The sequence below is a fragment of the Eptatretus burgeri genome, chromosome 17 (genome assembly GCF_056783735.1).
Source record: "Eptatretus burgeri isolate ZD-2024b chromosome 17, Ebu_testis_v1, whole genome shotgun sequence".
Lineage (NCBI taxonomy): Eukaryota > Metazoa > Chordata > Myxini > Myxiniformes > Myxinidae > Eptatretus > Eptatretus burgeri.
The window spans coordinates 41,965,625-41,989,198 of record NC_140977.1 but is presented as its reverse complement, the minus strand read 5'-3'; the positions used below and the strand labels follow the sequence as shown (position 1 = coordinate 41,989,198).

The 23,574-nt window shown below is 44.4% G+C and overlaps 1 long non-coding RNA gene across 1 annotated transcript; it reads left to right on the top strand.

Annotated features, from left to right (window-relative positions):
• The first annotated feature begins 21 nt into the window (after positions 1–21).
• On the top strand, positions 22–9,725 carry LOC147009882 (uncharacterized). The gene is made up of 5 exons (XR_015052899.1): positions 22–36; positions 213–383; positions 7,950–8,120; positions 8,474–8,534; positions 9,457–9,725. It is a non-coding gene; the product is annotated as an uncharacterized LOC147009882 (long non-coding RNA).
• Positions 9,726–23,574: the final 13,849 nt, after the last annotated feature.

Sequence of the window (23,574 nt, the reverse complement as noted above, 5' to 3'; positions counted from 1 at the left end):
GTTTTATGACGTCTTTCACTGTTTCTGCTGATCCAGGTGAGCTTCAGGTCCCGTAGTCCTATTTTTCTTTCATCTGATGTTTATAGTTTGATGCTATTGTGCACACAAGCACTTTATGCATATCCTGTATTGTTATATCCTCAGTGATGTATTTGGGTTTGTTTGAAATGTAAATCGTTCTTTTTCATTTTCTGCTTTGTCGGAGCATCCAGGTTTACCTGGCATTGATTGATTTACATATTGAGAAACACAAATCGGGTCAAATCATCAATTTGGCTTCTGATAAAAGGACGATTCGCTCTGCTCCACATCACTCGGAGATCATCTCAACACCTGTTCACCTGATTTTGATCCGTCCTGTGTCACTTGATTGGAAAGAGTCGGTAAGTTTGGGGAATCGTTCGTTCTCATGAGATTAGTTTTCTTGTCCGAGATTATCTTGTTCGATAATTACAGTTCTGTTGGTTCGTTGTAATGAGAGATTTTAAAGTTACTTTCAAACTTCTGGTGAGACTATTTTATTACCTTCTCGATACCAAGTTCGAATAAACTCTTCTGTAAATATGAAGGAGGGTCTTCGGTTTGCGTAGTCACGGCGATCTGAAAACGATGAACTGTGTTGTGAAACATGCTGGTTTGGGTAAAACCTCGGAAATTTAACTGCATTGTGTAACGACTTCACGCTTCTTCTTTGTGAGGCCACAGATGTGCCGCTGATTCAGTGTCCCCGGAGGTGAGGGCAGTGATTGGCATTTTGTTTCTGGGTGTTTTGGAATGTCTCTGTCTATTTTTCATGAAGAACACTGTGGGGTCTTGAACGTCGACTGACTCTTTCTCCCAGATGGGATACCCAGTTTGGCTTGCATCAAAAGGACGGCATAAACTATCAGCATTGATAAATCTCCCTGCTTGTGAAGCACCAGGATGATATTTCACAGCGAAGGCAGGATTCCAACCCCCGCTCGACAGCTTCAAGGTACCCCACGTACCCCGAGGCTATCGTTCCAGGTGAGACAGGTTCGAGGTGAGGCTGCTTACCCAGAGGCTATCCTTACAGGCCAAACAGCTTCAAGGTGAGTGTGGGTACCCCGAGGCTATCGTTCCAGGCAAGACAGCTTCAAAGTGAGTGTGCGTACCCCAAGGCTATCCTTACAGGCCAAACAGCATTGAGGTGAGTGTGCGTACCCCGAGGATATCCTTGCAGGCGAGACAGCTTCAAGGTGAGTGCGCGTACCCCAAGGCTATCCTTACAGGCTAGACAGCTTCGAGGTGAGTGTGGGTACCCCGAGGCTATCGTTCCAGGCAAGACAGCTTCAAAGTGAGTGTGCGTACCCCAAGGCTATCCTTACAGGCCAAACAGCATTGAGGTGAGTGTGCGTACCCCGAGGATATCCTTGAGGGCTCGACAGCTTCGAGGTGAGTGTGTGTACTCCGAGGCTGTCCTAACATTCCCCTTTTTTATGTTGAAGGCTGCAGACACGCACTGAATCGTCCTCAACGAGGCCAAGCCTAAATTAAATGAATTGCATGAATGGAAAAGTAAGGAAATAGAGAATAGTTTAAGAGTTTTTGAGAAAGTAAAAAATCGGCTTTTTGAAAAGGGGAAGATCATCCGTGTTTGGGAAGAGATGAGAAGGTTAAGAGTTCCAGAGTTTGGCAGTGGAGGGGAAGAAACAAACATCATCATGGCCCACCCTTGAATTGCCAATGGCCAAACAATAATCACGTGATGCAGTGGCTTGTCGAGGATTTCTTCCTCTCGGAAATGGTGGAGGTACACAAACAGCAAGTTCTTGCGAGCATACACCGAAGTAATATCTGTCGAAAAGAGAAAGAGACCCGACCATGCGGCGAAATTTGAGCGGGTCGAGTTTTGAGGTCACATTGTTGGAGTTCACACGTCGAATAACTTTGGATTCAATTCTGTCCAGTTTGTTCGTGGAGCTGGAACCTCCCCAGATGTGAGAGCAGTTCTCCATACAATGGTGAATCAATCTTTTATATCGTTGGAGCAACTGTACAGAGGGGAAGCTTCATCAACATGTGAACAGGACTCCTCATTTCTCTGAGGCAGATGTAGTTATTTGCATGTATGCCCCGGTGAGAATAGGTGTACCATATCCCTGTGTGTCGCAAGAGGCGACCAGGGTTGCGTCAGGAAGGGCATCCGGCGTAAAAACCTATGCCAAATCATTTTGCGGACAACAAAACGAATTTCCATACCGGATCGGTCGAGGCCCGGGTTACCAACAACTGCCACCGGTACCGGTGGTCAGCAGGGTACCAGTGGAAATTGTGCCACTACTGGGTGAAGGAGGAGAAGGAGATGGGGAAGGCGAGTCCAGAGGCAGTGGGAAAGGGGGAAGGGTGGAAGTGTGGAGGTGAGAGTTGGAATTCTGAATGTTGGGATGATGACTGGCAAATGGCGAGAGTTGGCTGATATGATGGAGAGAAGAAAGGTGGACATACTGTGTGTATAAGAGACCAAGTGGATGGGGAGTAAGGTGAGGAGCATTGGTGGTGGTTTCAAACTGTTCTACCATGGTGTTGATGGGAGGAGAAATGGTGTCGGGGTAATCCTGAAGGAAGATTATGTCAAGAGGGTGTTGGAGGTGAGGAGAGTGTCTGACCGAGTGATGAGTGTGAAGTTGGAAATTGAAGGGTGATGATGAATGTCATCAGTGCATATGCCCCACATATGGGGTGTGAGATGGAGTATAAAGAAGATTTCTGGAGTGAGTGGAGAGTGTATCCAAGGATGAAAGAGTGGTGATTGGAGCAGATTTCAATGGGCATGTTGGGGAAGGGAATAAAGAGGATGATGAGGTGATGGATAGGTACAGTCTCAACAAGAGAAATGTGGAAGGGCAAATGGTGGTAGAGTTTGCAAAAAGAATGGAAATGGCAGTGGTAGATACGTATTTCAAGAAGAAGGAGGAACACAGGGTGACATACAAGAGTGGAGGAAAGTGCACACAGGTGGATTACATCTTAAGCAGGAGATGCAACCTGAAAGAGATTGGTGACTGTAAGGTGTTGGCAGAGGAGAGTGTAGCTCAACAGCATCGATTGGTGGTCTGCAGGATGACTTTAGAGATGAGGTTGAGTAAGAGAGTGAGGGCTGAACCGAGGACCAGATGGTGGAACCTGAAGGAGGAAGACTGTTGCATGGAATTTAGGGAGGAGGTGAGACAGGCGTTGGATGGTGGTAAAGATGGGTGGGATGATTGGGCAACTACAGCAGAAGTGGTGAGGGAGATAGCTAGGAAGATACTTGGTGTGACATCTGGACAGAGGAAGGAAGATAAGGAGACTTGGTGGTGGAACGAGGAAGTGCAGGAAAGTATAAGGAAGAAGGGGTTGGCGAAAAGGAAGTGGGATAGTCAGAGAGATGAAGAAAGTCGGCAGGAGTACAAGGAGTGGCAGCGAATGGCAAAAAGTGAGGTGGCAAAAGCTAAGAAAAAGGCATATGACGACAAAAGAAAACAAAAGAAGGGGAAAAGGATTTATACCGATTGGCAAGACAGAGCGACCGAGCTGGGAAGGATATCCTGCAGGTTAGGGTGATAAAGGACGCAAATGAGAATGTGCTGACGAGCGAGGAGAGTGTGTTGAGAAGGTGGATGGAGTACTTTGAGGAGCTGATGAATGAAGAAAATGAGAGAGAAGGTTGGAAGAGGTGGAGATAGTGAATCTGGAAGTGGGGTGGATCAGTAAGGTTGAAGTGAGGACTGCTATGAAGACGATGAAGAGTGGAAAGGCGGTTGGCCCAGATGGTATACCAGTGGAGGCATGGAAGTGCTTAGGAGAGATGGCAGTGGGGTTGTTAACCAGATTGTTTAATAAAGTCTTGGAAAGTGAGAGGATGCCGGAGGAGTGGAGATTAAGTGTACAGGTTCCGATTTTCAAGAATAAGGGTGATGTGCAGAGCTGTGGAAATTACAGAGGGATAAAGTTGTTAAGCCACACCATGAAGTTGTGGGAAAGAGTAGTGGAAGCTCGGTTGAGAGGACAGGTAACGATTTGTGAACAGAAATATGGGTTTATGACAGGAAAGAGCACCACTGATGCGATGTTTGCTTTGAGAATGTTGATGGAGAAGTATAGGGAAGGGCAGAAGGAGTTACATTGTGTGTTTGTGGATTTAGAGAAAGCTTATGATAGGGTGCCAAGAGAGGAGTTGTGGCATTGTATGAGGAAGTCGGGAGTGGTGGAGAAGTATGTGAGGATCGTGCAGGATATGTATGAGGACAGTGTGACAGCGGTGAGGTGTGCGGTAGTAATGACGGACCGGTTTAAGGTAAAAGTGGGATTGCACCATGGATCGACTCTGAGCCCTTTCCTGTTTGCAATGGTGATGGACAGGTTGACGGATGAGATCAGACTGGAGTCTCCATGGACTATGATGTTCGCGGATGACATCATGATCTGTAGGGAGAGTAGGGAGCAGGCTAAGGCGAGCCTCAAGAGGTGGAGGTACGCACTGGAGAGAAGGGGAATGATAGTCAGTCGGAGTAAGACGGATTACATGTGCGTAAATGAGAGGGAGGGTGGTGGTATGGTGCGGTTGCAAGGAGTTGAGGTGGGGAAGGTTGATCGGTTTAAATACTTGGGATCAACTGTCCAAAATAACGGAGAGTGTGGCAGAGAAGTGAAAAAGAGAGTGCAGGCAGGATGGAGTGGTTGGAGAAGAGTTGCAGGAGTGATTTGAGACAGAAGGGTAGCTGCAAGAGTGAAGGGGAAAGTATATAAGAAGGTAGTGAGACCAGCTATGTTGTATGGTTTGGAGGTGGTGGTGCGAACAAAAAGATAGGAAGCGGAGCTGGAGGTGGCAGAGTTAAAGATGCTGCGATTCTCGTTGGGAATGACGAGGATGGACAGGATAAGAAATGAGTATATGAGGGGGACCACGCAGGTGGGACGGTTTGGAGATAAAGTGAGAGAGGCGAGATTGAGATGGTTTGGACATGTGCACAGGAGGGAAGCAGAGTATATCGGGAGAAGGATGTTGAAGGTGGAGCGGCCAGGCAGGAGGAGAAGAGGAGGGTCAAAGAAGAGGTTCATGGATACGGTGAGGGCGGACATGTGGGTGGTTGGAGTGTCAATGGAAGATGTGGGGGATAGAGCGAAATGGAGACGGATGATTCGCTGTTTCGTCCCCGAACGGGAGCAAACCGAAAGAAGAAAAAGAAGAAGATGTAGTGATTTGCATAATATGTGGATTCTCGGATAAATATGATGTTTGAGTCATACCTGGGAGGTTTATTTAATCACTTGGTGTAATTCTGGAGCTTTCAAGGGAGATTGGAGAGTTGAGAGGAGTGAGAGAGAGAGAGAGAGAGAGAGAGAGAGAGAGAGAGAGAGAGAGAGAGAGAGAGAGAGAGAGAGAGAGAGAGAGAGAGAGAGAGAGAGAGAGAGAGAGAGAGAGATGGGAAGACATTGAGTTTTTTAAACAATAAACTTAACTTGATTACATTTGCCCCACTGGGATCTTGTCCAAATCCGAATTTAAAGAGGTGGCTGTGATGAAACGAGATGTCGATCGAGTGAGGGAATATGGGGCAGATGTAAAAGACATTGAGGAATGTCATGTTGAGTCGTCAGCATACGAGTGCATTTGGTGGTTTGTGGAAGAAAGAAGGTCATTGACAAAAAGAAGGAAAAGTGTTAGGGACAGAACGGAACGCAGAGGTTCACTGCTGTTGATGGGGAAGGGGGAGATGACGAACCATCAACAATTACAGAGATAGAGTGGTCGGAGAGAAAGCTCGATGTGAGAGAGCAGAGTGAAGGATGAAAGGTGAGAGAGGGAAGCTTGGAAATCAGTTCCCGATACCAAACTCTGTCAATGGCTTTTGAGATATCAAGGCCGACAACAAAGGATTTCTCATCATCTCGAAAAGAGGCCCCGACATTCGTAATGTAAGAAAGCATATCACCTGCAGACATTGCCTTGCGAAAGTCGCATTGGTGGTCAAATGGAAGACTGTGAGATTCAAGATGCTTGAGAAAATGGGAATGGAGAAGACATTCATGGACATTGGAAACAGTGGAAATCAGAGCAATCGGACGGTAGTTGGAAGGGTTTGAATGATCACCTTTCTTTAAAATAGGTTGTACTGAGGCATGTTTCCAGGTAAGAGGAAAAGTTTTTGGGTTTTTACACAAAAACGAAATAACGAGCAAGCACGGGGTGCTACTTCTGTAGCATATTCATTTGAGACACAGGGAGGAATGGCATCTTGCCCGTAGGCTTTGCTTTTTTCCAGAGAGAGAAGTGTTTTTTGACTGCGTGAAAAGAGATTATGGGGAGGGACATTGGATTGATGAGGGGAGCAGCAGAGGGAGATGGAAGGTTCGAGTCATCCAGTGTGGTGTTGGAGGAGAAATGAGAAACAAAAAGAGTTGCTTTATTGGTCGGAGAGACAGCGAGAGCATCATCTGAAACGAAAACTGAAGGAAAGTTAGAGCAACAGAAGTTGTTGGAGATATTTAGCTCAGGACCAGAAAGATCTATTAGTGAAAGAAGATGAGAGGTTGTCACATTTCGTTTGAATAAAGGAATGCTTCACCTCATGAATAACATGTTTGCAATGATTTCTGGCGGATATTAAAGCTGAATACGAGTCAGAGGAAGAAGAGTTTTTCCATGTTCAAGATGCGACATCCCTTACACGAATGGACGCAGAGCAGAATTGGTTGGAGAGGTAGATTTGAAAGAGAAGGGGATATAAGCCTCCATTCCTGCAACAATAACCTCAGCGAAATATTCAGCATAGATGGAGGCATCACCCAAGGAGAGGGAGAGGTCTTTCCAGGGAAAGTCAGAAAGAAGTTTCATAAACCAGTCAAGTCAGCTTTATTGAAATGCCAATACTGGCGTTTCGTCGGAGTAGTCAGATGAGAAGTTGGGGAAAGTAAAGGGATGTTCACAGGATTGTGGTCAGAAGAACGAATTGCAGGTGAAATTGTTTCGATGTAATGCACCTGATTGGAAGTGAAGAACAAATCTAAGGTAATGGTGGTGTGGTCAAGGCGATCTGGGATATGTTAAGGGTGCGTGATAATTTATTCCAAATCCTTTAGAAAGGGAAACGTTAGATTTTCAACCCCTCCCCCACCCCCCCCAACAAAAATGGGGGAAGATTTCAGCCATTCTCTGTGTTGTCCACTGAAGTCTCCCACATTGAGAAATTCTGCTTGAGGATGTTCGGATGTCAAGTCCTCATGGCAAGAATTAAGAAAGACAAAGAAAGCGTTTAAGGTTGTAGAATTTGGAAAGCAGTAAGTGAAACAGAGAAAGATGGTGATGGTCGGGAGACAAATCTTCTCTCATTCCATGGTGTCCTTCGTGAAGAGTAGGCGAGCTATCCCCAGCACCCAGCACCATGGCCAAATTCCAAATTCCAGCAATAACTTGTCAACCGTCAAGCCTGGTCAGCCGGTTATGAAGGCTCGGGCAAAGCTTCCCAGTGGCTGACTCCATAAAAACAGTGGGATAATGGTTGTCGCTGAAGAAGAAGAAGAAGAAGAAGAAGAAGAAGAAGAAGAAGAAGAAGAAGAAGAAGAAGAAGGCAATTTTGACGTCAAAACAAGAGCACCGATGACATCGCAAAAATCACACTCATTCATCAGAATTGCTGTGCGGCAAGTTTCAATATCTTCCTTCGTGCAGTTTCAGAGTTTCCGTTTTAAAATATGGCTGCCAAACCACGTGACTTACGACGTCGTTATTATCATTAAAACATTGTAGAGGAACAGTCGGACCAATATGGAAAATTTCATCTCAATCCAACAACTGGTTGTGGAGAAAAACACGAAAGTTCTGTGCGGACAGAAAGACAGACAGACGGACAGACAAACGGACCCAAATGCAACATCCTCTCCTTTGGTGAGGGTAATAATCTCTGGATCACCTCCATCACAAAACCCACTCTAATGTGCTGCAGGACCATGAAGTTCCTGATATTGACTACGATGCTCCTTTCTTTGGCCTTCGTTGTGTCGTCAACCATGATGGAGGAACCAGAACCAGGAGAGGATCATGATGGACCAGATCAGCGAGGACGACCTGACGTGTCTTCTTCTTCAACACTTTACAAACGTGAAAATCCTTCGAAGTAAATATAAACGTGACATTCCTGATAATCTCATTTTCACACATTCGAGATTTCACTTTTTCTTTCAGTAATTTTTGTCCAAACTATTTCACAGTAAATGAGAATCAATATCTCCATGAATATCTTCACATTCCTCTCCTCATTACACGTCATCTTCATTTCCTTTCTTCACCAAACGCCCACCCCTCCCCCTCTTTACCCAAACCATATATTCACCCCCACCGCCCACCCCTCCCCCCTCCCCCTCTCTCTACCCCCACCATCTCTCCACCCCCCCAACCCCCATCAACTTCTTTTCCACAAATCAATGTCTTCCATCTTCACATTTCCACCCCATCGGTGTTTCTCCACAGGAGGTTCCCTTGGATGTTTTACGGTAAATATCGAGGTTGATTGATGATGGATCACCAAGAGGTAAGTGCAGTTCCGGTTTAAACTTCACAAATGTCGAGTGATCAATGTTTTCATAGATCACTCACAATGTGTATTTAATTTCACCAACTTTTCAAAAATATTTCTTGATAATCTTTGCTAAAGTTTTGAATGATGTAACACTGTGACGTCCACACGATAATTAACCTGAATGTATCGAATAATTCAAGGAAAACATCGCTGAAAAAACCATCCACACTCTCGTTCAAGATACATCACACGTGGTGATGAACAACATGTCGATTCGTTGTCGGGAATGTAACAATCACAATGGGGTTCATTTGTCAGATGTAACGTTTAAGTAACTTTATTATATCTCAACATAATCTCGAATCTGTGTTATTTCCAACCATGTGCTCGACCCAGCATTTGTTATGTACATTAATTATTTACAGCACAAATTATTTTGTCAGATATATGAACCCCGACCCCTCCACCCCTCCATCCCCCACCCCACCTTGTACTTATCAATCCATGAACCACTCGTTGATGGGAGGCAGCCGTCAGGCAGGTAGTTTAGTGTTTCACTCAACATCGAGGTTTGTTATCCTGGGTTCTAGTACCGATTCCTCGAAATTAAAACCATCATTGTGACACCGTGAGAACAGGTGATGATTCCTCCCAGAGGAACATCACACTTCTGGGGGAATGTCAAGATTACTGTTACAGTTACAGGAGCTGTGTCTTTCCTTTATATTTCGGGTTGTTTTGTTCAAGATACCATGGTAAAATATGAAGTGATAAGAGTTTGGGTTGTGGTGGGTGTGTGACATCCACATTGCGTCTAAAATGTTAATCGTTGTTGATCCAGTCGAAGGGAGGATCTGCTTGGTATAACTTATTGACATGATTAACCAATCCCATGAACAATCCGTGTAATTACATCTTTCCTTCTCACCCCAAGTGGTTCATCAGGTTGAATAAGAGTTCCAGGACCAGGACCGGACACACCTCCTCACATCTTCTCATCTCATTCTTCCAACAAGACACCTGTTTCACCATTTCCTTTGCTTGATGTTCCTGCTTTGTGTTGATTGTTAACAATGATTATAAACATGAACAGTTTCTCTTCAAATACGAACCCCTCATTACATCAATGAATGTAAAATCTCTATTTCATGTTTGTCCATCGATCATGTGTCTGTAGCTTGCAATAAACTCTTCAGCTCCTCACCTTTGTGTTTTCATGACATGGTCGGGTACCACGCCGTCCCCTCGAGTGTCATTCCCTTTGATTCGGCCATTTTCGAAGCACAATGTTTCAGTGTGACCAATCCGCGTCAGCAGACATCGTCCACGTGACACCAAGTACTTGAACCTCCAAAACACAAGATGGTCCATGGAAGAAATCGTCAGTGATTATTATCTTGTTTTAGGAGGGAAGGAAAATCGCGCGGTCACATTTGCTTTACTTTCCCTTTTCTTCATTTTATTGTTCATTCCCTTTTCTTTCCCATGGGAATTCTTCCATAAGATCATACTCTCTTGGACAGATTGATCCCATCACCACTGCAGTTCCCATTCACATCATCTCGCCACTGGTGTAGTAAATCCTGTGGAAAGGGAGTTGTGACATCGAGTCACGACGTGCGGCTTCGTGTTGGGTTGACCTGTGGTTCACCACGTGGTGCTCCATCCCGTGACGTGGTGCTCCATCCCGTGACGTGGTGCTCCATCGCGTGACGTGGTGCTCCATCCCGTGATGTGGTGCTGCCTTGGGTTTTGCAGAATCATGCGACGTTGCATTGCATAGCATCACGTGTTACAGCATAACAGCGTTTATTTTAAGGAGATTTTGGAACTGCGCAAATCTTTGAGGCAGGTGCCATGGCCCAGTGTTTGAGATTCTCTGAGTCTGAGAAGCATTTGTAATGGCAGCTGTTTTTTAACATTTCATAGATTTTAAGTTCCTTTTTATCCTTTGGCTGGGTACACAACACAGGATGCCTCACTGGAGTCTATAAAATTAGTATCATCAACTGAAACTATGACCGTAATATCCAAGTGCATTCAAAACGTGCAGAAATTTGGAACAGCCTTGCCAACTACTAAATGCCTCATACGCTCGTCGCCCAAAACTGCGCCTTAATTATTCGGTCAGTTTACAGAACCATCGCTCAGATGATTACAGAACCATTTCTAAAGAGGAATACAATAGTCTTATCTGTCTGCCAAACTGGAAATTTTACCCTAACCTCAAAGTCTCTGAGAAAGTTTTTTTCTCTGTAGATTATTGTAGTATAGGGTCGAAGTTTACATCCTTGGGTGGGTGGCAAAGTCTCACCCTTGGGCAATTTGAAAAATCCAAGATGGCGGCCAAAATGGCTTCCGCTTATAGAAATGCCACTATAGTGCCCTCAAATTTTGCTAGAAAAGCATGTGATTCATCAAAATGGAGGTTTCATTAGGTGAGAAACCCAAATTTCTGTACGAGAAACTGGTATCTTTAATAGTTTTTTTTTCCATAAATGTACATCATAATGACCTGAGTACCAGTTTTGTAACGTCAGAGAACAGCATCTTCGTTCGTTTACGACATGAAATGTGGTTTGATGATACAACATGCAAACAAAACTTAAAAGTAATTACTCCTGCAATTGATATTCAAAACTACTTTCAGAAAATATTTCAAAATTTACAAATACCATTTTTTGAAAGTTACACAAATTTACAAATAAAAGACAAGCCGATAATGACAAAGTTGAACCAGCATTTCACACTATTACAATCATTACAATCATTATAATCACATACCTTTGTAAACCATACTAATTATTAAAGTAACATAATCACAATATCTGTGTTAAAGCAATAATTTCAATCATGTCCTGATTATAATCTTTCAACCTGTGTTCCAAATCATCATATTCTTTCTCATCCTTCACGATCTTCAAAACAGAAGAAGCACAGTTCGTGAATGCGATGATGTTTGCATAGCCAGGGGATGACAAAACGATGACATCATCAGAGAACCTTTCCTTCACCTTCTCAATGACACTTGAGTGTGACAATGACATCACACTACAACTGCTGTAAACATCATATAATTCAACTGAATTCCATAGACTGTCCTTGTTCTCCAGCATGGATCTGAAGACAGCCTGTAGTTCTGTATCAACCACATCAGTTTCTGATTTTCTTCCTGTTGGTTGGATGTTTCGGAGGGCCATGAATTTTCACATACAGTCCCTGTGATATCTGGCATCTGCAGCATCCCCCTCCAGCCGAAGCCTGACCTGAATGGCCCATTCATCATTTCGTACTCTGTATCTTTCAAGCAAAAAGTCTTTGTAGGGCTTTTTATCATGCTCAGCGTATGTGGAGCGGCAGAGGAAGGCAGGTCTCCATCTCCCAGGGTGTTTTGGGTCCTTTTCAAGGTCACAAATCTCTCCACAATAAAGACCTGTTCTCTAAAATTGAATTGAACACAAGACTTTCGTAGTTTTCTTGGGAGTTGTTCTGGAACATTCTGCAATTCATATTTGCCAGATTTGACTTGGAAGTATACCTGGAGACACAGTTTTTGTGATAGAAAATTATCAAGTTTGGATTTGCTGATAGCTCTCCAAGCAATATGATGTACAACTCATCTCCATATTTCTGACTTGCATCTATAATTGACAAGATTCTCTCAGGTCCAATGTTTTTCTGCAGAGCCTTTGATTCCTGTTCACAATCTTTTCCATACTTGAATTTGAACACACATTCTCCACACATTGTTCATTCAGGGTACACGTACACAACAAATTATCTACATCTACTAAGCACCACTACCACCACCACCAGAAGTTCCTGTAAATAAACATGATGAATTAAGTTTTGGAAAGCAGATCTGTCACACAAGAAAGCAGATCTGTCACATATTTCCACAAAATTTGACATATATATATATACATATATATACATATATATATATATATATATATATATATATATATATATATATATATATATATATATATATATATCTTCAAAATTCAGAAGCACTTACGTCTCTGCTCACACATTGAAACTTGAAGCCTTTTTCTTTTCTCCACACACATGCACATGCATCTACTTCTAAAAAGCACCATCACCACCACCATCATGCAGAAAGACCTGAAAAATTGTTCTCTGTTACAAAATCAGTTTTGAAAATCATGAAGCAGTTGGATTTCCACAATTCAGATAATTTTAAGCAAAACAGCGTCAAATTGCCCTGAATGATGCAGTGCTTGCTTAACACATATTATGCCTGTACATAGCAGGAAATCTCTTTTTCTGCAACAAATTACAAAGAAGAAACTGGGCTTATATAGGCCTACTATAATATATGTAGTTGCTGTGATATCAGTGAAGTCACATGACATTTTGTGTTGGACACCAAGGGCCTCTCCGCGCATGTTTTTCTTCCCAAAATCGCCAATAACTCAAAAAATAACAACTACCCAGTTTTCTAGGCTAAATTTCTGAATTGAGCATCCTCTAAAACCCCTATTTTGATGTATTACATGTCTCTCTAGCATAATTTAGGGGTACCATTGTCGTATTTCTAAAAGCGGAAGCCATTTTGGGCGCCATCTTGGATTTCTCAAAATGCCCAATGGTGAGAGCTTCACACCCACGCTGGGATGTTAATTTAGACCCTATACTACAATAAAACACAGAGAAAATTTTTTTATCAGGGACTTTGAGGTCACCTCATTCGGCAGACAGACTACAAGTATGTTTTTTGTTTCAGGTTGTCCAATAATCAAATTGAGTCAAATTTCACCCAAAAATGGACCAAAGAAAATGAGTGCAGTCTGAAAAGGAGAGGGGGGAAAGGGAAAATACTGACTCCAGTTCTACGAGTACACAGGTAAAGCCAGTCACAGAGCCCAAATCCAGGACAAGTTCCAGTGGGCAGGACAATCCAACCACTGATCCTGAGCCCAGCACCGGTTCTTGTGGAGAACACTTGCCAAAATCGCAGAAAGGGGAAGAAAATAACAATGAACTCCCGGTACTGCAAATGAAAGAGATGTGTTAATTCACATCCACAGAAATGGGTGACATTACGTTCATTGTGATTTATGCAGGAAAGACTGATGCAGTCAAAAAGTTTACCTTTAAAGGCAAGATACCTTCCATTGCCATTTACACTGGCACAATTTACAGAGAATCTGTTGTGGAAGCCCATTTTAGTTCTGATACCAGTAAAGCTGTGTTGCTTAAGAAAATATATGATAGTCTTTCAAAAACTCAGGTGAGGAAAGAAGCCCCAATGGCTAAGGATATTTCAAAAACTAATGAAGAGCGAGCTCATAAGATTGATAGTTTGTTCATTCATGTTTATGGAGATGACAAAAAGCTTACTTTATCTGCAAATTATTTTCCGTTGAAAGTAGTGGTGAGCAGGAAGTCACAGTCTTTTGACTTTAATGATGACTCTGAGGAGGCAAAACTTGATCAAAACTTGCAGTATGTCTCAACTGTTAGCCACCTGGAGATGCGAAAGTCCATTGTGGAAGCAGACAGGGCCTCGCTTTCAAATAAGATAGAACAGTCCATCACAATATCCCGTCGATGCGATGGGTCAGTTGACCAAACTCAGCTAGACAAGATCTTTGTGACAGCAAAGGTGGTTAGGAAAACTAGTGAAGATGAAACAGTGTTCTTCGGTGCAGCAGAACCTGATATAATAGGCGCACAAGGACATTTTAATACAATTAAGACGGCCTGCAAAAACACAGTTGGTGAACCCACTCCAGAGTATATTTTTCAAAGTATGTCATCAATACTAACTGATGGAGCCAGTGTTTATACTGGAGAAAGAAATGGTCTGTGGGCATTATTTGCTTCCATTGACTCTGAAATCCCAAAACTGAAAATCTGGTGTGCTGTTCATCACAATCAGTTAGCCTGGGAGTCAGTCGCGAATCTTGTGTCCGAAGTAAGCCACTTGCTGCAGAAACTAAGTGGATTGTCAAGCTTTTTTCACACTTCTGGTCTGACAACTCGACAGCTGAAAGAATTAGCCAGTACAAATGATCTCGCATGTCGGTCCCTTCCAAAAGTATTTGAAGTTCGTTGGAGTGAGTACACATTTTCCCTGGTGCATTCTGTTCTTGAATCATGGCATGCATTCGTATTTTATATGCAACAGTCTCATGACAAACAAGCCGAAGGATTTGAAACTCTCCTGACAAACAAAACAAATGCAGAATTGCTTGCATTTCTAGCTGATGTGCTGGCAGTGAAATCAAGATTTCAGAAAGAAAATACAATCTGATAATGTCACACTGCTCGACATTCAACGAGAGGTGACAGAACATGTGGATTGCTTTTGGCCAAGGAGCCAAGGCACGATGGATTCCAGTCCATGAGGTAGTTTCTGCAATCGGGCATGAGAAAGTCAGAGGGATCCCACACTTCGATGCGTTCACTGGATGCGACATCGTGTCTGCCTTCCACGGTAAATTGAAGAAAACTGCATGGCAGAATTGGAACGTCTTTGATGATGTTTCTGAAGCATTCACCACTCTCAGCCAGCATCCAACATCGATTCGTGATCATGACTTAAAAAAAAAAATTTTCCTAATTTTTCAAAATTTTGGATTTTCAAATGGCCAATCAGGCAGATTTGATTAAAATCCCCTGGAGAACAAATGTGCCAAATTTGATGCTTGTATCATCAAACTTACCTTGGCAGTGATATTCATGTCTTTGTTGGCTGTGAGTCAGAGGTCAATAGACGTCTGGGTCGGGCCTGGGGAGTCATGAATTCACTGGATCATGGGGTGTGGCGCTGCCGGTACCTGTGCGGGAGGACGAAAGTCCGAGTCTTCAGGTCCTTGGTACTTCCAGTCTGGCTCGATGGATGCGAGACTTGGACTCTGACCAAGGATCTGAGATGGAGACTTAATTCCTTTTGTACCAGGTCTCTTCGGAGAATCCTTGGCTATCGCTGGTCGGATTTTGTATCCAACGAGCGGTTGCTGAGAGAGACTCGGATGAGATTTGTTACCTGCATAGTCCGTGAGCGTCAGTTGCGGCTGTATGGACATGTGGCTCGTTTTCCTGACGCTGATCCTGCTCACCAGGTTCTCTCAGCGAGGGATTCTCATGAGTGGAGGAGGCCAGTGGGCCGACCACATGCCTCGTGGTTGCAGCAGGTTGACAATCATCTCAAGGAGATGGGGATGGGCCTGGCATCTGCCTGGGGGATGGCCAGACGGAGGCCCCTGGAGTACCGGCGGAAAGTGGACGCAGCAACGCGCTGTTCTGGCACATGCTCCCATACCTGACCTGACCTGATCATCAATTGCACGATTCTTCTCAAAAATTGCTGTTATCTGCCCCACTACAATGGATAAGCTTGAAGCCAAAGTCGATAGCGAGGAGTTCGATATCGTTGCAGTGAGTGAGACAAGGTTTAAGGAGGACAGTAACTGGAGGACAGGATTAAAAGGCACCCAGGTGTATTGGTGTGATGGGAAGGAGAGAATAGGAGGATGAGTAGCAATCTGGGTAAAGGACAGCATTGCATGAAGAGAAATGGGTGACGGCAAGGAAGGAATAAATGTTGAGGATTCTGTATGGAAAGAGATTTGAGATTGCAAAAACATGAAGATACTGGGAGAATGCTTTTATCGGACTCTGGGTGTGAAGGAAGAGGAGGAAGTCGGAGTACATTCAGAATGCAAAAGGGCATGTGGTGAGGGAAGAGTATTGATTATGGGAGATTTTAACTTGCCAGGGATAGATTGGTGAAAGAACAGGGAAAGGGCAGAGCAGATGAGGATTTCCTAGTTTTCGTCCAGGATTGCTTTTCAACCCACTTTGGAGATAGGCCCATGAGGGGGAGTGCAGTGTTTGACCTCCTTTTAAGTGACGATCCCAATATGGTGGAGGACGTTGAGGTGGCGGAGTATTTAGGATTAAGTGACCATAACGTTGTGTGTGCAAGGTTTCTGATCAGGGTTAGAGTTCAAGAGAGTAGAGTAAGCCGATTAGATTTCAGGAAGGCAAGTCTTGAGGGTGTGAGAAGAAAGTTGGATGATGTACATGAGGAGAAGCTAACATCATACAATTAGCATCACAAAAATGGGGAACGTTCAAGGAGCAAGGGTGTGGAGTGCAGAGTAAGCACATCACTATCGGAGTAAACAGAGGCAAATTAAGAAAATAACTCGGCAAGCCAAAAGAGAGTATGAGATGGAAATGGCTCAGAATATTAAGCATAATAGCAAGGCATTCTTTAAGTATATCAGAGGAAAAGAACAGTTGAGGACGAGTGTGGGCCCATTGAGAAATAGAACAGGGAGAGTCGTCAGGTAAGGTCAAGTATCGGATTCGGCACCAGCGCAGTGTGTCGCTGCACCCACTTTCTGCAAGTGCTTCTTTTCAACCCACTTTGGAGATAAGCCGACGAAGGGGAGCTCCGTCTCGCCCTCCCACAGGCATGTGCCTGGCCCATCACCATCTACCTGAGATGTTGATCAAGCTGCTGCAACCACGAGTGATGTGGTTGGATGATTGGCATCCTCCACTCATGAGGCTCCCTCGCTGAGAGACTCTGGTGAGCAGGCAGGATCAGCGTCAGCAAAATGACCCACAAGTCCATACAACCGTCGCAGATTCTCACCCACGAGGCAGGTCACAAATCTCATTTGAATCTCTCTCAGCAACCCCTCGTTGAACACAAAGTTCGACCAGCGATAGCCAAGGATTCTCCAAAGAGACCAAGTACCAAAGGAATTAAGTCTCCATCTCGGATCCCTGGGCAGAGTCCAAGTCTCACATCCTTTGAGCAAGATTGGAAGCACCAAGGACCTGAATACTCCGATTTTCATCCTCCTGCACAGGTACCAATAGTGCCGTACCCCATGATCCACTGAATCCATGACTCCACAGGCCCAACCCTGATGTCTATTGATCTCTGGCTCAAAACCAGCATAGAAATGAACATTTCTGCTAAGGTAAATGAATCTCTCCATGACCTCAACATCCTCGCTAAAAACAGGTAGAGACAAGAGTCACATCCAATATGTCAGTTAAAGCCTGGATCTTAGCTATGACTCAGGAAACCCGTAATCCCAGCACCTCCGACTCCTCATTCAGCACCTCAGGTCAGGTCAGGAATGGGAGAATGTGCCAGAACAGCGCGTCACTGCATCCATTTTCCGCCGGTACTCCACGGGCCTCCGTCTGGCCTTCCCGCAAGCAGATGCCAGGCCCACCCCCATCTCCTTGAGATGTTGTGTCAACCTGCTGCAACCACAAAGAACGTGGTCGGCCCAATGGCCTCCTCCACTCACGAAACTCCCTCGCTGAGAGAATCTGGTGAGCAGGATTAGCGTCAGGAAAACGAGCAACATGTCCATACAGATGCAACTTCCGCTCATGGACCATGCAGGAAACAAATCTCATCCGAGTCTCTCTCAGCAACGGCTCATGAGACACAAAATCTGACCAGCGATAACCAAGGATTCTCCAAAGAGACCTGGTACCAAAGGAATTAGGTCTCCATCTCAGATACTTGGTCAGATTCCAAGTCTCGCATCCATAGAGCAAGACTGGAAGCACCAAGGACCTGAAGACTCGGACTTTCGTCCTCCCTCACAGGTACCGGCATTGCTACACCCCATGATCCAGTGAATCCATGACGCCCCAGGCCCGACCCAGGCGTCTATTGACATCTGACTCACAGCCAACAGAGATATGAATATCACTGCCAAGGTAAGTGAATCTCTCCACGACCTCAACATCCTCACCACAAACAGACACAGACAGGACAGCAGCATCCAAGATGTCATTGAAAGCCTGGATCTTAGTTTTGACCCAAGAAACCCGTAATCCCAGCGGCTCCGAAACCTCATTCAGCACCACGAGGGCCCCCAAAAGGATATCTTAAAGTCTCCACAAAGATGACTGCATCATCTGCGAAATCAAGGTCCGAGATCTTGACATTCCCAAACGATGCACCACAGCTTGATCTTTCCGACATCCTCCCTAAAATCCAGTCCATACAAGTGCTGAAAAGTATTGGGGCCAGCACACACGCCTGAAGAATTCCAGTAACAACTGGAAATAAGTCAGAGTTGGTACCACCACATCTCACAGGACTCTCAGTGTCAGAGTATAGTCCAGACATCAGATTGATCAGTTTTGGTGGCACCTCACAAAGACAAAGAATCCTCCAGAGGGCATCCCGGTTCACTAAATCGAACAGTTTGCAGAGATCGACACAGGATGCAAGCAACCCCTGCCGAAACTCTCATCTGCGTTTGATGAGGACCCGGACAGGATACCGTCAATCATTGACCTCTTTGGTGTAAAGCCTGACTGCTCTGGACGTTGGTGCTCAAGTAAATGATGGGGACGCCTGTAAAGAATTATCCGAGCAAAGACCTTGCCCAGCACTGAAAGTAGCGGCACCCTTCGGTAGTTGTTGCATTCCTGGCGATCACCCTTCCCTTTCCAGAGAGGGACAACAAGGCCCCTCTCGGGGCAAATCCAGGAATTGGGTAGGGGGGTTTTCCAAATAACAGAAAATCTAAGTCATATGAACGTTATGAAAACTTTATTGCAGCTTTGAAATAAATGCACATTCACATATTCTTTGATATGCATGTATTGTGCAAAAAATATAAAAGTTAATTAACTTTAATATTTGAATGCATAACTAAAAATAAAATAGCTTGAATTCAATAAACTTTAAGTTTCAATCTTCAATATTGTTATAGATTTCCGCCGGCGTCAGCGTTCGCACGACCGCTTTAGTCCAATCGCAGTCGCGCGCCCACCCAAGGCCGGAATCCAGTCGTAGCTTTCCGGAAAAGCCTGAAAACCAGCTGCAGGTGCCTTTTAACGCACCATAAACTTGTCAATTATTCTGTCCACGCGCTACAGGGTTAATCACCAAATTATCAATATATCTAACTATTCACGTGGGCAGAAATACTGAGAGTTTATACTTCGACGGGACTTGTACGGAAATGAGCCGCTTAAGCGTGCTCGTTCCATGTGCGAAGCCGAGCGATTTTAAATCGCCAAGTGTCGTCGGACCAGATTGTCAATTTTATCGACGTTAATAGCCAGTTAACATCGCCCCGCGCCGTGGCAGTCAATGGCAGAAAATGACACACGAGCCGGTGGACATTCAAACAATGGGGAATTTACTCACATTAAGCATGTAATCAATGGGGGGGGGGGGTGGGGACAAGACACGAGCAAAAAGCCCACAGTTGAGGTCTATGCAAGACTGTACAAGCAATCAGGCACTTTATCACAATTCCTACTTCATTGGACAAGGTGCCACAGACTTCCATGCAAAACCCAAGGAAAAGAAATAGGGCTCATGATCCTTTAATGGTACTCAGAGCCGGGATGACTGAAGGACTCCAAGAGACCAGACCGGTTACCTGGCCGCCCCTTGGTGGCGACTCGACGGTCTTCGGGTCAGCGACCCCTGTGTCTCTGTTTCACCTGGGACGTCGCAAAACACGCCAGTCGCTTGAGCGGCTTGAGCAGCTTGGTGGGCTGCTCTCTTTGGTCACTTGGCCTTCTCCGCAGCCTGGTCGATCGGGCTTGGCCGACGACGCTTCAGAGGAGCGAACGGGCCTTGCTCTCTTTGGAGTTGATGCTCTTTTAGGACCCGTTCACTCCTCAGCGCCGCTCGAAGCTCTGAAGGCCGTCTTTCCGGACTGCGAAGCAGCTTCGATGCGCCTTCTCTTCAGCGACTCCAAACTCCGTCCTTCTTACGTTGGGCCTCTATCCCGCTCAACTCGCTCTTGACGTTCCACACCAACTCAACTCCAACTGGAACTGGCTCTGGCGATGCAACTCCGTCCTTTTTATCGGGTGGGGGTGCCCACCCTTCGAATGTTCACCTGCTGCTGGCTCTGCCGACTTTCACCTCTGCCCTTTCCCCCCTGGTGGAAACCCCATTTATGATTGGCTGGCTTTTTCCGAGGCATAGCTCTTTTTGATCCGATTATGCTAATCAGCAGTTTCATGGCTGATTGCACACGGACGGTGGAATGTGGCTTCCAATGTGGCATGGCATGTCTGCGACAACGGCATTTTGCCGCTGTTGCTGAGGAGGGCGTGATGGTGTCGCGATGTTGATGGCACTGTCAATAATCTGGTGGTGTTTTGGAGTTGAAAGCATTGTTGAGATTTTATTGAAAATAAAAGACAGAAAACAATAAAGGCTATCTCAAAGATCCACAACCCGGCACACAAACAAGACCCGTTATACATCGGTGGGGGAATCTAACCTGAAACACGTACTTATCGAAATAACTGATCACTGGAGAATCTGAATGGTATTCTGTGAATTTCCAACACCGTAACAATATCATGACAAGTGAGACCTAACTGAGTAATGGTCGTGCCTATATGACATACGAGCAACTATATGACATACTAGAAAGAGTTCTGGGTGACCAGGGAACCCCTGGATTTTCCACTGTAATCGGAAATATTTTTTTGTTTGGGGGGTGGGGGTTCCGGGCAACCAGGAAACCCCACCAGATTTGCCACTGCCCTCTTCCAATCAGTTGGGATGATGCCTGTGTGCCAAGCAGAGCACATAACTCCATGCAACAACATGATTTCAGCATTTCCTCCGGGCTTGAGAAGTTCAGCATGGATGTCATAGGTCCCAAGAGGTTTACCCCATTTCAACCAGTTTTACTGAATCTTCACCATTAAGAGATCGGGCCAAAAATGATATCTTGCATGAAATTTCAAAAATGTATTGGGCCCGATATGTTCTCTTGGATCAGGAATGATGAGGTGGAGGTATACGCTCTACCAAGTGCATTTCTTTTTTTATCTTGTGTTCGTAAATTTGTGCGGCATTTATGTGGCATAGGTATGATGGGGTGAATGGCCTCCACCTGCGTCTAATTTCCTTGTGTTTCTTGAAAGTAGTTGTTGCACACGTATAGACACATGATAACCACACCACCCCCTACGCCACTCCCCCCTCCCTCCAGTTCAGATGAACGGAGGAACGAGCTCGTAATGGAGGATGACCATGTTCATAATGGAGGATGACCATGTTCATAATGGAGGATGACCCCATTACCTGACTGGATTGCTCACCGAGAATGCAATAAAATACTCTCACCATTCGTTTGAAAATGACAAAAACATCCCTCATTACAATAAACCAGCAGAACTCGATGCGTCAAACAAGATAATCACGGATGAGAAAACTAATCTCATGAGAACGAACGATTCCCCAAAATTACCGACACTTTCCAATCAAATGAACATGATGGATCAAAATCAGGTGAACAGGTGTTGAGATGATCTCCGAGTGATGTGAAGCAGAGCGAATTGTCCTTTTATCAGAAGCTAAATTGATGATATGACCCGAGTTGTATTTAATCAATTTGTTCGTGTTGAAGATTTCCTCTTTACGCATTGGTAATTGTTGTGAATGAATAAAGCCATTGTTCCTCACTCATAAAATATTATTTGAACTTCGGTAAATGCTGCAATTGAGAGGATTCCATTGTAAACATGATTATCCATGTATTCTGTTATATTTGCTTTCTGTGAAAACAAACATCAGGCTTCAGTTGATGTTGATTTGTGATATTGATTTGTCGTTTTTTGATTAAAACGATGTGATAACCTGGAAATGTTGCATAAGTTCCAGGAAGACTTAAGTTTTTCAATTAGTGCATGAAAAAATATAACTTTTGATATTTCTTATTGAGTTCACAAATTTAATGAATATCGTGCATGTCTTTTGTGTCCTGTCATCCTTCCCGAGGTTGGCAAAATGAATGCCAGCATGCTGGTACACTGTGTCGGAGTGGTGACCCGTCCAGGATTGTGCCCAATAGCCAGCAACTATTTGATAGCCTGGCCCAATAGCCAGGCAGGACTGCTTCACCAGCAACAACGCTTTGCACCAGTATGGTCCCGATCTCCTCCTCCTCCTTTTTGTGGAGATGGATTGTAAAAGCCTCTGAGGTTCTGTGACCAGTGCCAGTTCATGTAATGTTGTTCTTTATCAATGCTCGGAACGTGCCGAAGTGATGATTTACTCCCTTGATCTGTGGAACTTTCAGTACTTCCAAACCCTGGGGAACCTCGAAGGGGATGTTGTGCTCTTTTCTGATTGTTGTTTTCTGAAGGGGCTGTTGTGCTTTGTCCTGCCGACCTTGTTGAGACTGTTGGATTCGATATATATATATATATATATATATATATATATATATATATATATATATATATATATATATATATATATATATATATATATATATATATATATATATATATATATACTACATATTTCTTATTGTCGGGGTTTCCCTCTGTCTCTGTGTGTGTGTGTTTGTGTGTGTGTGTGTGTGTGTGTGTGTGTGTGTGTGTGTGTGTGTGTGTGTGTGTGTGTGTGTGTGTGTGTGTGTTCGTGTGTGTGTGTGTGTGTGTGTGTGTGTAGCGTGAGACTCCACAGCACAAACCAGCAAACCGATTATTTTTCAAATGGTAATCCTTCAAAAATATGGTGTCTCTTTACCGTCATTTTTTTTGAGGAGTGCCAGTTGGCAAAATACGCAAAAGGAAAAATCTTGCCAGGTGGAGGAACAATTGTATGTGAACCAAAACGTCTTGGCAATGAATCTTCGTCGGTGGATCGGTCAGAATGAAAAGCATCGTATCCAGCGCTTCGATCCAAGTGAATCCCTCGTCGCCTACCGGCTTGTTTCACTCCTTTCCCTGTTGCAGAAAGCAGTTATTTTGATGTCAAACGATGGGAACAGTTACTCTCTCCCCGATGAAAGGTTATTTCTCTTTTATCCTGCTTGTTCAATCATTTCCCCCCACTTGTCCCCATTCGACATACAAGACTTGGGTAAAGGGTTTTCCTTGAGAGAGAGAGAGAGAGAGAGTTTCATTGATCGATTTTTTTTCTCTCCTGTTTGTCTGCGCTTACGTAATTAAACATTCTCATTTGTATGCTGAACCTGAGTGGAAATTGAGTTCATTTCTTCCACAGTTAGTAAGTCGATGCCAGGTTAACCTGGAT